Below are 13,715 nucleotides of genomic sequence, written 5' to 3' on the forward strand. Positions count from 1 at the left end.
CCTTTGATATATCATTTTTGATGATTTAAGGGTTGGATTTGATTGAAGAATTTAAAGACTTATGCTTGGTGTGTGAGATTATCCTTAGGAGCGTTGAATTGATTATGTTGAAAGTGACTAGTGAATTAATGGATGAGATTAGAGAAGCCTAGGAGTCAGATCCTTTCTTAGGGAAATAAGTGGAGAAGATTGGTAAAAGTATAGATAACCATTTCTGAGTAGAAATCGACGTTGTTTTGAGGTGCAAGAACAAACTGGGGTGCTTAGTAACCTTGAATTAAGAAAGATGATTTTAGAGGAAGGACATAAGAGTACTCTTAACATTCATTTAGGAGCTACTGAGATGTATTGGGACCTTAGGAGGATGTATCAGAGTGGTGCAACGGAAACATGGTGGCCTAAGATAAAGAGAGGAGTAGAGGAATTTGTATACTCGTGTTTAGTATGCTAGAAGTTTTTAGGAATTTTTGTCACACTTAGACGTCCCATTTTGGAAGTGAGATGGTGAGTGGATAGACCTTTGTTTTAGGTTTGTCTGAGACGCTTAAGAGATTGATTCTCTTTGGGTTATAGTGGATGGACTAGCCACGTTTACTTGTCTTACCCTTGTTGATAATAGACATTCTTGGGTGAAATTGATAGAGTTGTACATGTATAAGGTAGTGAGGTTGAATAGGAATTAGAAAGCAAGATGCGAGGAGTCTACCTTTGCAAAAATTTTAGGGTCAAAATTTCATAAAGGAGGGGAGAATTGTAACAGCCCAATTTTCACCGGGCCAAGAGCCCAATTAAGGTGGTTTAGTAGCCCGGAACGAGCCGTTCCAAATTACTAAATAGACCTACTTATGGAAGCATGGAATGGGTCGTTCTGGATTTGGAACGGGTCGTTCCAAACCATTAAATTTTGCCTATGATTCTTAGTTGGGAACGGGCCGTTCCCAACTGGAACGGGCCGTTCCAGATTTCAAAAATGGCCTTTGAACCTTATTGAGAACGAGCCATTTTGGTTTGAGAACGGGCCATTCTGGTTTGAGAACGGACCGTTCTAGATGTGAATTTTTCACATGATGTGTGATTTCAGAATGGGCCGTTCCGGATTTGAAACGGGTCGTTCTGCGAATCCTGATGCTTATAAATTGGGTGCTCTAGCACTCACAAAATGATATTTTTCAGTTATGACTTCTTTCTTCTATATTCTCTTCTTTCCCTTCTACACTCTTTGAAGACCGAGGGGCACTTAGAGGAGGAGACCAAGAGATCTCTGTTGTAGTTTCAACTGCTGTTTATCCAGGTACTGGGGAAAAGGGGATTATTTATATGTAGTTACATGAGAGAATTGGGTAGAGGAAGAACCTTTAGGATTATGAATAATTTTATAATTATTTCTGTTTGGAGAATTATTGGTCTTATGTGATTCTGTATGTATTTAGGACTATGAATATATGATTAATTTGTAAAAATAATGCTCTGGGAGAGAGAACGAAATTATAAAAAAGTGCCTCTAAGTTAGGTTTTGGAAAAAATTGGATTATTTCTGTTTGAGGAATTAATGATATCATTAGATTTTGTATGTGTTGAGGATTAGAAATATATATTTAATTTGTAAGAATGATGATCTGGGAAAGAGAACGAAATTGTAAAAAAGTGCCTGTGAGTTAGGTTTTGGAACAATTGGGGGTTTTACTATTTATGTTAAGATTGTATTAAATTGATAATTCCATTGATTATTATATTAATTTATGAATGTTATTGCTATATTACTTGATAAAAATTGATGATCTAGATGTGAATTGCTTGAGGGTTGTGTAAACCCTTATTTTGTTGGACTTATCTATCGTGTATGTGATATGGAATTGTGTATGTAATATGAAATTGAGATATGATATGAGATGTTGTGTGGATATGATTATGATTGTGATTGTGGTTCCTCACACTAATGACCAGGGATGAGACGAATCTTGAGTAGTGATGCTTCAAGAACGAGCGTGCCCCTGACATGGTGTGGGATGAGTGAGGCAATTAACACGCATCACTTATGTCAAATATGGCATCCCTGGCATAGGGTTAATTGCAAGAGATTGTGTGGATTGTAATATGATTGTGGTTCCTCACACTAATGACCAGGGATGAGACAAACCTTGAGTAAGTGATGCTACAAGGACGAGCGTGCCCCTGGCATGGTGTGGGATGAGTGAGGCAATTAATCTGTATCACTTGTGTCAAATGTGGCATGGCCTTGGCATAGTGTTAATTGTAAGATTTGTGTGGATTGTGATGGATTGGTTTAATTGTGAATTGAGATGTGAAGATGAATGATTGATAGAATGATGATATATCTATAGAAATGCTTGTAAATAACATTCCAAGTTATGATGAGATGATGTTGTGGATTTCCTTGTGTGCTTTATATATAAATATTTTCTTTTCTCACCATACAATTTGTGAATGTTTTAGGTGAGGAAGATTCAGCTTTGAGTGGCATCTAGAATGTCAACCATTGAGTTGTGGGTGTGCTCTGATATTATGACATCGGGACAGAGAATTCTAGGATAAATTTTTATATGTATTTAGAGATATAAATTCTCTTTTGAAAGCAATTTGTAAATTCTCAAATTTTACTTTCTAAATTTCTTTTTTAATTATTTTGGTTATTTATGAAAGTTTTATGTGAACCCTTTTACCAACGTTGAATATTTTATTCTTTAGTTTATTTACAAGATTTATTTATATATATGTTGGGGGTAGTAAGGGTGTCACATTATTTTTTCTTTCTTTTTAAAATAGAAGGGTATATTGGTCAATAAAAGGTGGAGACCAAGGTGATTACTAAAAAATATATCCCTTTATATATTAGTACAGAACATACATTTTACGTCGGTTATTTTAGGGGTTTTACGTCGAAAAAACCTCTGACGTTGAAGTGAGAGACGTAAATTTATGTCGGGGTGCGAAAACTGACGTAAATTTATGTTGGACATTACAAGGTCCGACGTAAAAAGTTGTAAAAAATTTTAAAAAAGTAAGAAAAATGAATGCAAGCAGAACGGGCCGTTCTGGTTTGAGAACGGCTCGTTCTCCAAGAAGAACGACCCATTTTGCATGGAAAACGGCCCGTTCTGAATGGAAAACAGCCCGTTCTGCATGGAGAACGGTCTATTCTCCAACCAGAATGGCCCGTGCTGCAACCTGGACTTGGCCACTTCCTTCTCCAGCTTCAAAAACTCAGAATGCACAAAGAAAGTAGTAAGTAGAAGAAGATGGGTTACCTTAAAGACCCTCACGAGGACAAATGCAACCGCCCAAGAAAACCCCATGTGGATCATGGTGAGCGTAATGGGGAGGGGAAAGTTGAAGTATTTGGGCGAAAGAACCCACTGCCCCAAGACATGAAAAAATCCATTTTTTTCAGTGAGAAAACATTGTCAAGTGAAGAAAATGAAGAAAAGGGGAAATGAGTACCTTGTTGTACAAAATGACGCTGGAAGAGAGCAAGATGTAGATGAACAAGTAGACATAAGTGAGGAAGAGCCACGATTTGAGGAGGAGGCGGAGGGATTTCTCGCTGGCCTCCATTGTACAACGCGCGGGAGATGAGTTTGGGTTTAAATTTTTGAAATGTCCATTGCGTGAACTTCCTTTTAATTAAAGGGCATGGATTATTTACGTCGGCCCTAGTAGGTTCCGACGTAAATTTTAACATCTACGTCGGACACAATGCATAGTCGACATAGATGTTAAAATTTACGTCGGACCCTAGGAGGTCCGACGTAAATAATTTAACTAAATTTACGAACCATGCCACCGCGTTTTTATTACGTCGGGTGTTTGTAAGTCCGACGTAAAACGGGGGACGTAATATCCTATTTTTCCACTAGTGAATTAATTTATTAGTTTCAAGTTCTTGAATTTGATTAAAAATATTATTTTTCTAATTTTTTTAAAATAAAAGGATATATTGGTCAATAAAATGTGGCGACCAAGATAATTACTAAAAAAAGTATCTCCATTATATATTAGTATAGATTATTGTTCCGGCCAAGGGGTGCACTAGGGTTTTTTCCTAGGTCAAGCCTCAAAACTAGAACATTCAAAAGTGTAATCTGCCTTCTCAACTCTAGGGTTTTGGGTTTTATGGTACGTCGTTCATGGGCCTCTTGGGCCCCGAGAATGAAGGGATTTCCCTAACCGTTCTTACCACGATGGCGTGGGGTTAGTAGGAACGAGCTTAGTCGGGTTCCGACCGACTGGGTCCATACCGAGGGTCCAGTCAAGTAAATGCCGAGTAGTTCGTTTATAGGCGAGAGGAATCGAGCTACTAGGTCGAGTCGGGTTATGACCGACTAGGTCTGTGCTGAACCTTCAGTCGGGTTAATGCCGAGTAGAAGACCATGCTCGCCTTATTGCCGAATGGACGACCAGGTCAGATTGCAACCTGGACGGCACACTTGCCTCCCAGCCCTGAGCCTATAAGGCGAGAGGTCTTAGGGCCTGGTGACCTAGTCGGGTGTTAGCCGAGTAGAGGTCAAGTCGGATCTTGACCTGGACGGTACACTTGCCTTCCAACCCTGAGCCAATAAGGCGAGAGGGCTTGTAGTCTGGTAACCTAGTCAGGTGTTGGCCGAGTAGAGGTCAAGTCGGATTTTGACCTGGATGATACACTTGCCTTCCAGCCCTGAGCCAATAAGGCGAGAAGGCTTGCAGTCCAGTAACCTAGTCGGGTGTTGGCCGAGTAGAGGTCAAGTCGGATTTTGACCTGGATGGTACACTAAAATCCTGGGAAGTCATGGTGTCTCGGGATCTGGCAAGACGTGTCTTTTCCCCTTACCCAGGAAGGGACATGCATTTATTGCAAGGACGGCGTTGCAGGGGTGTGAGTAATGGCAAAGCCACGTGGCGGTGCCTATTACCAGGGTTAATGAGGTGGGCCCCCTTTGGTTAGGGGTTACAACGCCCCATGCGCGTTGTGGCTTTTGGGTTTTTCCCCCTCACGCGCGGCTCTTCACCTCTATAAATAGAGGTGGCCTCCTATCCTTTCAAGTTATTTGTATTTTCCTCCTCGCGTACATTGTTCTCCGGCGGTCTCTTTCTTCTCCGTTCTGAGCTACGGCGGTCAACGGTAGTTTGTCCCTGTTTTTAGTGGGTGAAGTGGTGTGAGAGCCCCTTAGGTACGCGTATTTATCCTGCTATTGTAGTGGTTTTTTTTGCAAACCTTTGGGTTGTAGGTTAGTCTAAGTTTATATTTGCCATGGCTGCCGCGAGTTATGGGGAGTTATATAAATGGGTTAAAGATGATGCGTTAAAGTGTAAGTCTTTGATAAATTCCTGGGAGGCTATGGATAGCTTTTGTAGAGATCATGTGGTTTGTCGTGATGGGAACGACGTAGTTATTTGTGAACCCTGTGGTGACAAAGAACCGGTCTGTATCAGTTCGCCCTCAACAGAAAAATTTACTTTTTGTTATACTACCCTCATTTCTAAAATTAGGGTGAGATGGCCCCTTACTGACTGTGAAAAGGGGGTACTTCAGGCCTTGGGTGTTGCCCCGACCCATATGCACCCAAATAGTTGGGCCTTTGTACGTGGTTTTGAGGTTTTGTGCGCGGGGCTCGATATAATCCCAACTGTAGATAAGTTCTTCTACTTCTTCGAGAGCAGGATTAGCAAGCGCACTAGCTGGGTGTCCGTTAGTGGGGTTTCAGGTCGGGGCGTGTTATCATTATTCCAGTCGTCCTATAAGGACTTTAAAAAATCATTTTTCTGCATTCGTAGCATGCCGGGTCATGAAAATGTGTTAAAGGGGTTCCCTTTGTACTGGAGTCGGAGAACGATAGCATTTGGTGGTCTAGATTCCGAGAACCTTTGCGAGAGCGATCAGGTTGACGTTAAGAAAATTGAAGAGTTGAAAACCCTATTCAATACTGGGAAACTCCTAGATCTAGAGAGTAGGCCTCATGAGTTGAGAATGTACATAGGTATACTATTGTTTCAGGTGTTGAAAACTTCCTTTCCTGTTTGGCGTTTTGTTTCTATCATAACTTGTTGATGTATTTTTTTTTGTAGAGAGAATGGCTAGCATGAGCAACCAGGAAATGATGAAACTATGGAAATAGCAGAAGGTTTCCCAAGTTGCTATAGCGGGTGAGTTGGCCACCGAGAGGGTCGTGGGATCCGGGAGTCCCGCGATCGTGTCGAAGGCTAATGGGGAGGCTTCACATAAGCGTCGCCGAGAGACCGATAAGCCTGTATCGGTGGTGAACCTGGAAACGGTAGTGGCCACCGAGATGGATAAAGGCGACACAGAAGTTCAATCTGCCGAGAGGACTCTGAGCGTGTGTCTTGGCGAGAATTGGGAGCCAGTGAACCATGGAGTTGAGCGCGATAATGTGGCTTCTTTCTGGGACGAGAATTTTAACCATAGTGCTCATATTCGCGGTACCGACTTGCTTGACGGAGACCGAGACGATTTGGAAAAAATGAGTGCTTTTTCCATCGCTAAGGGCGTTGAATCGCTGACGAATCGTCTCTCGGCTCTTTCACTTATCAACGAAGATAAAATTCGTGGGTTAGTGAGGGAGACTAAAGCGCAGGGAAAGAAGATTTCTTCCCTGGAAGAAAGTTTGAGTAAGAGCAAAGCAGACTTCAAATGGGTGGCCAACGAGCGAGATAAGTTACTGGAGGGGCGTCGCCTCTTTGACGAAGAGAAGCAGGTTTGGGTCACCGAGAAGGTCGCGATGGAGAGTGAGTTGATTGAGACGCGCCTGGCTAGGGACAAGTTGGCTGACGCCACAAATGCACTTGAGAAAGATTTTTCTTTGATGAAGCTTGAGGTAGAGAAGCTCCAAAATGATCTTCAAGCAATGAAGATGGACTCTCTGAAGAAATTTGTCCAAGGCTTCGATGCTGCCGCTGCTCAAGTGAAGTTTTTGTACGCCGATGTCGATCTTGAAGGCATTGGCTATTTCAAGGAGATCGTGGATGGGAAACTCGTGGATCCGCCCGAGGATGACTGAGCCTATTCTGCAACTTCCTTATTTTTTGCATTTGTTTCGCTTTCTAGTCTTAGTTTTCTCTGGTTACTAATGCTTGTAACTGATTGACTTTTTCGTATTTCAAGAATTTTCTTCTTTCTCTAAGTCTTGCTTACATGCCTCGTCGCGTTATTTGTTTTTATACTTCAAATTAATGAGGGGAATGGGGCAAATGACCAGCATTTTCTAAGTTAGAAAGGAACGTTTCGTAAGAGGACTAATGCAACTAGATGTCAAAGATTTTTCTAAGTTAAAAATTGAACTTCAATGCAACTAATCGTCCAAATACCGACTAGAGAAATGCCAAGATTTTTTCTAAGTTTAAAGTTGAACCTCAATACGACTAGTCGTCCAACTACCGACTAGAAAGATGGCAAAATTTTTTCTAAGTTTAAAAATTGAATCTCGATACAACTAGTCATCCAAAGTTGAACCTCAATACAACTAGTCGCCCAAATACCGACTAGGAAGATGAAAATTTTTTTTTCTAAAAGTTAAAAATTGAATCTCGATACCATTAGTCGTCCAAATACCGACTAGAAAGGGCAAATCTTTTTTTCTAAGTTAAAAATTGAATCTCAATACAACTAGTCGTCAAAATACCAACTAGAAAGATGGCAAAATTTTTTCTAAGTTAAAAATTGAATCCTGATGGAACTAGTCGTCCGAATGCCGACTTGATGGCACTGGTCATCCAAATGGTGACAAAGGTTTGTCTAAGTTAAGAAGGTGAACCTTGACGGAACTGGTCGTCCAAATGCCGACTAGATGGAACAGGTCGTCCAAATCTCGACTTGATGGAACTGGTTGTCCAAATTCCGACTTGAATAACGACAAATATTTGTCTAAGTTAAACATTGAATCTCTTTTAAGTTGAAAATGGACTTTTATGGACTAATCGGTCGAAGTCCGATCCACATAATCAAGTAAAAACTATCAAAATATGTCGGATTCCGATCCGTATAATTAAGTGGAACATCTTGGACGTTGAAAATGAAATTTCCTAAACTGATCCGTCAAATTACTCCAACCAGTAAAAGAAAATTTGTTATTCTGAAAACGAAGTCTTCGCGGATTTACTTGGGTAAATATCGTCCAATTTTGAATTGCATAAACGGGCGAGAGACTATCGACGTGTTTGTCATGGTAACTGTCCGACCGAGAAAAGGAAACAACATTTAGCTAATGGAAAATCATCTTCACTCGTATGAAGAAGTCGCCCAATACCCGAATGTGTTAAGTGTAGTCGTCCATCGTGCTGCCCACTTTTTGTCTTCGAGTTATTTATACTCGCCCAGTCGGACTTTTGCCGACAATCACGAGTTTTGTCTTCGAGTTATTTATACTCGCCCAGTCGGACTTTTGCCGACAATCACGAGTTTTGTCTTCGAGTTATTTATACTCGCCCAGTCAGACTTTTGCCGACAATCATGAGTTTTATCTTCGAGTTATTTATACTCGCCCAGTCGGACTTTTGCCGACAATCACGAGTTTTGTCTTCGAGTTATTTATACTCACCCAGTCGGACTTTTGCCAACAATCACGAGTTTTGTCTTCGAGTTATTTATACTCGCCCAGTCGGACTTTTGCTGACAATCACGAGTTTTGTCTTCGAGTTATTTATACTCGCCCAGTCGGACTTTTGCCGACAATCACGAGTTTTGTGTTCGAGTTATTTATACTTGCCCAGTCGGACTTTTTCCGACAATCACGAGTTTTGTCTTCGAGTTATTTATACTCGCCCAGTCGGACTTTTGCCGACAATCACGAGTTTTGTCTTCGAGTTATTTATACTCGCCCAGTCAGACTTTTGTCGACAATCACGAGTTTGTTCACTTCTGTATAAGAATGTCAAAAATCATGAGAAGAAAAAAGAGATAGTGATATTCATTGAATAGAGAAATTATTGGATTGTGGTGCCTCGTTAAAAACCTTCTCAGAAAAAACCCCTCCTATTTTTACGGGGAAAAAATACTGAGTTAGGAAAAGAGTGCACCTAATACAAATGAAAGAAAAATCAGCTATAGTAAAAACGTAAGTTTGTGGCGTTCCAAGTTCTCGGTATCATCCCTCCATCCAAGGTCCTCATTCGGTAAGCTCCCCTGCCGACCACATCATCAATCTTATACGGGCCGACCCATTTAGGTGACAGCTTGTTCCTTGTCTGTGTTAGCTGAGCACACCTCAAAACTAGATCTCCTACAACAAAGTCTCTTGGGACGACCTTTGTGTTGTACTTGAAGGCTGCTCTTCTCTAGGCTGCTACTTGATTTATCCTTGCTCTCTCTCTTGTCTCAGCGATCAAGTCCAGATCAACTCGTCTTCCCTGGTCGGATTCTTCTTCAGAAAAAGCTGTAGTGCGTAGTGAAGGCTCTGCAATTTCGATCGGGATCATGGCGTCGGTTCCGTATACCAGATTGAAAGGAGTATCATGGGTCGATGAATGAATAGTTGTGTGGTACGACCATAGCACTCGGGGAAGCTCCTCCACCCATGAAGCGCCTGAGTCTTGGACACGCTTCTTCAAACCTGAAAGAATTACCTTGTTGGCCAACTCCGCCTGCCGTTAGACTGTGGGTGTTCAACGGAAGTGAATGCCATTCGGATGCCGACCTCTTTACAAAAATCACAGACTCTCGCACTTGCAAACTGTGTCCTATTATCGGAAATGAGCATTTGAGGGACTCCATACCTTCACACCACGTTCTTCCAAAGAAACGCTCTAACCTTCTCTGCTGAGATGGTTGCAACTAACTCCGCCTCGATCCATTTGCTGAAGTAGTCTACAACTACTATCAAGAACTTCAGTTGCCTTACCGCGATTGGAAATGGACCGAGAATATCAATACCCCACTTGTGGAAAGGCCAGGGGGATAATATTGAATACAGTCGTTTAGCTGGGGAATGGTGCAGGGTTGCGTGTCTTTGGCATCCATCACACTTTTGGACCCAATTGACGCAGTCGTTCCTCAAGGATGGCCAAAAGTACCCTGCTCGGGCAACTTTGTACACCAGAGCTCGGCCTCTGATATGACTTCCGCACATTCCACTATGTACTTCATCCATCACTCTCTGTGCTTGCGACATGGTCAAACACCTTAAGAGAGGAGAGCTAAAGCCCCTTTGGTACAGCCTTTCGTTGATGACTACGAACCTGGCCGACTCTCTTTGCACCAACGATGCCTCCCTTTTGTCCTCCGGTAGTTCCCCCCGAGTTAGATATGTGATGTACGGTCCCATCCACGAATTAAGCTCTTCCTGGATGAATAGGACATTCCCTTGCGCCTCGTTTATACTCGGCTATGCTAATGTCTCTTGGATAACTGACCGAGTAGCCCCTGGCTTCTTTGTGCTTGCTAGCTTAGACAAGAGGTCGGCTCGTGAATTTTGCTCCCTGGGAACATGATTCAGTGAAAACTTGGTAAAGCCGGCCGGCATGACCTTTACTTTTTCAAGGTACCGAGCCAGTTGGGGATCTTTGGCCTAGAAGGTTCCTGCTACCTGCCCCGTCACAAGTTGTGAGTCACTCCTGGTCGATAGGCTTGTTGCACCCATTTCTTTCGCCAAAGCTATCCCTGCCAATAGCGCTTCGTACTCTGCCTGATTGTTGCTAGCCCGAAACTCAAAGCGTAGCGACTGTTCCAAAAGTATACCTCTCGGTCCCTCAAGGACGATCCCTGCTCCACTGCCACCTAAATTCAAAGCTCCGTCAATCGATAGGATCCACTCACTTTCTCCAGAGGAGTCCTCCTCGGCTGGTGGGGTCAATTCTACCAAGAAATCGGCCAACACTTGGGCTTTAATGGCTCCTCTTGGTTCGTACTTGATTGTGAACTCAGACAACTCGATTGACCACTTCATCATTCTGCCAGCAAGGTCGGGCTTTTGCAGCTCCTGCTTGATAGGGTAATCTGTTCGGATTACCGTTTCGTAGCTCTGAAAATAATGTCTGAGCTTCCATGCGGTTATCACTATGGTGAGTGCTAGCTTCTCGATCTTTTGATAACGAACCTTTACTCCTTGCAACACCCTGCTAACAAAATAAATCGGTAGTTGGGAGTTACCTTTCTCTTGTACTAAGACCGCGCTGATAGCGCTATCAGATGCCGATAAATACACCAGCAAAGGGAGGTCGGCTTGCGGTTTGGTGAGGATGGGCGGTGAGGTGAGAGCCTGCTTCAGTTCGCCGAATGCTCTTTCACATTCATCTATCCACGCAAACCGGTCGTTCTTCCTCAAACATTGGAACAAGGGGAGCAACTTGTCCGCTACCTTTGAAAGGAACCGAGAGAGGGAGGCCAACCTCCCTGTCAACTGCTGGACCTCTTTTACCGTCGCGGGACTTCTCACACTGATTATGACGGAGCACTTATCAGGATTTGCCTCAATGCCACGATGAGTCAGCAGGAACCCGAGGAATTTTCCTGCTTGGACGCTGAAAGAACACTTTGCGGGGTTCAATTTGAGCTGGTAGCGTGCTAGGGTGTCGAATGAATCTTGCAAGTCAGAAAAATGCCAACACATGCTAGGCGACTTGACAACCATGTCGTCCACGTATGCCTCCACATTCCTTCCTAGCTGATCGGCCAACACCTTGTCCATAAGCCTCTGGTATGTCGCCCCCGCATTCTTCAAACCGAAAGGCATCGCCTTGTAACAGTAGGTGGCTTGATCGGCTATGAATGTTGTTTTATCTTCGTCGGCAGGGTGCATCCTGATCTAATTGTACTCCGAGTACGCATCCATGAAACTCAATAATTCATACCCTGATGCGTTTTCGACTAGACAATCTATGTTGGGCAGCGGGTATGAATCTTTTGGACAAGCTTTGTTTAAGTCGGTGAAGTTCGTGCACATCCTCCAGTTTTCGTTGCTCTTTCGTACCATTACCACATTCGCTAGCCACGTCGGGTATTGGATTTCCTGAATGTGACCAGCTGTCAACAATTTCTTCGTTTCCTCGGCTATGACCCTCTTTTTATCCTCTCCAAACTTTCGTCGTTTTTGAATTACTGACTTCGCATTGGGGTCGACCATGAGACGGTGACATAGGAAGTCGGGATCAATGCCTGGCATGTCGCCAGCACTCCATGCAAAAGCGGACACGTTGCTTTTCAAAACGGTCAGCAACCCTTCCTCATCTTCTTTAGCCAAAGACACACCAATCTTGACCGTTTTTCCCTCGGCCAAGCTAACTTCCTTGACATCTTCCGCTGGGGCTGGTCGGGAATCGAAGTGAGTCATCCTCGGATCTAACTCGATTGACTGGACCCCCCGATCAACTTGTGTCACATATAACTGTCTCCTCGCCCTCAGGCTGTCCTCGTAGCACTTCCTCGCGACTTCTTGATCAACACAGAGGACCCTAACCTTTCCGCTGGGTAAAGGGTACTTCAGCTTCAAGTGGGGTGTGAAGACGACTGCTCCCAACTTATTCAATGTCGGTCGTCCGACTAGTATGCTGTAGGACGACTGAGCATTGACCACCAGGTATCGGACAGTGATAGTCTTCATGTGGTCTCCCTGGCCGAAAGTTGTCTCCAAGTCGGCGTATCCCCTAGCTGTTACCTGATCACCTGCAAAACCAACTAATGTACCTGCATATGGCATGAGACGATCAGTCAAAATTTTCATCCTGACAAAAGCTTCCCAAAACATTATGTCCGCCGAGCTGCCTTGGTCTACCAGTACGCGTTTCACGTTGTAACCCATGACTATCGCCGAGACGACTATCGGGTCATCCTCATGTGGGGACACACCCTCAAAGTCGGCGTCCGAGAATGTGATGGCTGGCCGAGAGGGTCTCATCCAATCCGAGATCGACAACATCGAGCGAGAGTATCTCTTCCGTGCTGACGATGTCGGGCCTCCTCTAGCGAATCCCCCCGCTATGGTGTTAAAGTCTCCATGAACGGCCTGTTGGTGGGTCTCTAAACTCTTCTCTGGGACATCTCTCGGTGGAGATCTCCCTTTACGTCTTCCTCCCCTCGCATCTTGCCCTTCATGTCTGTGTCGTCTGTCCACCGAGCCCTCATCATGCTTACTTGTGATGAATTTTTTTAACCAGTCTTCCTTGATAAGACGCTCGATCTGCCTACCGAGAACGAAGCGATTCTCTGTGGTATGTCCATGGGCGCGATGAAACTCACACCAGTCGGTCTTGTAAGGACCCAACTGGCGGTCAGTCACCGCCGGAAACTCGAACAATGATGCGCTGTTAACATCATGGAGTATGTGTCTCCTGGGAACGTTGAGTGGGGTGAATTTTTCCTGTTCGTTGCTCCGTGTCCATTCGCCCCTTGGCCGACCACCATAATCCGCCTGCCTGTGATTTCCCTCCTTGGCCTCGTAGTGATTACGTCGCTTATTCCATTCTGAGCGTACCCGTAGATGCTTGTTGCCTTCCTTATTACTGCCTCCGACCTCTCAGCTTTCAGCTGCTCTTTTAATGATCTGGTTTTGCTTCGTCTTGATGTGGCTCAAGGCGAAAGCCCTGACCTCCGACATCGTTTGACAGTTCGCTTTTTCGAGCGCGATGTCGAAAGTCCCGGACCTTAAACCCTTCTAGAATGCAATGACTGCCATTCTCTCGTCCAACGACGTTATCCTCAGTGCGACCTCGTTGAACCTTTTGTAGAAAGTCTTTTAGCGAATCCTCGTGTTGTTGTTTGAGGTCGAACAAATCCG

Source organism: Cajanus cajan, chromosome 1, assembly GCF_000230855.2.
Source record: "Cajanus cajan strain Asha chromosome 1, NIPB_CcT2T_4, whole genome shotgun sequence".
Lineage (NCBI taxonomy): Eukaryota > Viridiplantae > Streptophyta > Magnoliopsida > Fabales > Fabaceae > Cajanus > Cajanus cajan.